Here is a 1,866-nt window from a genome sequence, read left to right on the forward strand (position 1 = left end):
GTGTAAGGCAGAAAGATCCCTAAGACATGTCGTGGCCGCAGGGTTCGCAGAACCAGAAGCATCAGGGACCGGCAAGACCTTGGGATGTTGACCATAGAGGGCGTAAAAAGGAGAATAACCAGTGGCTGAATGAGCCGCATTATTATATGCGAACTCCGCAAGCCGTAAAGCGGCCAACCAAGAGGTCTGATGTTGCAATATAAGGCAACGAAGGTATTGTTCCATAGATTGATTCGTCCTTTCGGTCTGTCCATCGGTCTCAGGATGATAGGCCGAAGAATACCTGGTATCAATGCCCAATAGCTTCGTCAGGGATCTCCAAAACTGAGAGGTGAACTGTGACCCTCGATCAGATATAATGACCGAAGGAAGGCCGAATAGCATAAACACATGTTCAAAAAACAACTCCGCTAATACAGGAGCCGAAGGGATACCTTTGCAAGGAACAAAACGGGCCATTTTAGTGAACGTGTCCACCACCACCCAGATGGAGTCAAAGCCCTTCGACTTGGGGAGATCAGTAACGAAATCCATCGTCAACGTATGCCAGGGCCTGGGAGGTACCGGAAGCGGAAGCAACAACCCAATCGGTCGACCCCTTTGATGTTTAGCCTGAGCACATACTGCGCATGATCTAACATAACATTCTACATCGCGCCTCATAGAAGGCCACCAACACCAACGCTTGAGAAGATCTAAAGTGCGCTCTTGTCCGGGGTGAGCGTTAAAGGGGGCGTCATGAGACCACTCAAGGGCCAGATTACGTGTGTCAGGTGTGGGAAGGAACAGGCGTTCATGTACGAACGGTAGTCCATCAGAATACACTGGGTCCCATTCTCGCAACTGGTCAGAATGATTACTAGTCCAGGATCGAACCGAGTCCATCAGTGACAATGAGGGAGTACATAGACAAATCACATGACTCTTTCCGAGAACAGTGTCAGGGAATATAGGCAATTGGACCCCCACCGGGGAACGTGACAAGGCATCCGCCTTCCCATGTGCCGTTCCAGGACGGTGCATAATACGGAAGTCAAAAGAGGAAAAGAAAAGATGCCATCGGACCTGTCTGCTATTTATGCATTTCAAAGAGGGCAAATCCTGTAGATTCCGATGATCGGAGTATACTGTGATGGGATGTTTAGCCCCCAGAAGATGATGACGCCAAACACGGAACGCGTCCATGACAGCCAAGAGTTCTTTCTCCGTAACGGTATAATGAGACTCATTACTGGAAAACTTACGGGAGTGGTATGCCACTGGATGTAATTTGCCTGTATTAGGACATGATTGTGACAGTACCGCCCCGAGGGCAAAGGAAGAGGCATCTGCCTCGACTATGAACGGAAGATCAGGATTGGGATGTTGGAGTACCGGTGCGGTAGTAAAGGCGGTTTTCAAAGTATCAAAAGCCTCCTGCTGTTCTCTCTGCCACTGATATGGTACCCGAGGACTAGTCAGGGCCGTGAGTGGGGCTACAATCGTAGAAAAGGAAGAAATGAAACGCCTATAAAAGTTGGCGAATCCTAAAAAGGCCTGCAAGGACTTGAGTGTTTGAGGTACTGGCCAATCTAAGACTGCTTTGACCTTAGACTCGTTCATGGATAACGCCCCAGGGGTGATGTGGAAACCCAAAAACTCAACAGAGGTCTTATGGAACTGACATTTCTCAGGTTTGGCAAATAAGGAATGTGTTCTTAAACGGGTTAATACTTCTCGGACGTGTTTTACATGGTCATCAAGATCACGAGAGAAGATCAGGATGTCGTCCAAATACACAACCATGTACACATCCAGAATATCCCTGAAAATGTCATTCATGAATCGTTGGAACGTGGCCGGGGCGTTACATAAGCCAAAGGGCAT

The sequence above is a fragment of the Ambystoma mexicanum genome, chromosome 9 (genome assembly GCF_040938575.1).
Source record: "Ambystoma mexicanum isolate Mex_15411 chromosome 9, UKY_AmexF1_1, whole genome shotgun sequence".
Taxonomy (NCBI): Eukaryota; Metazoa; Chordata; class Amphibia; order Caudata; family Ambystomatidae; genus Ambystoma; species Ambystoma mexicanum.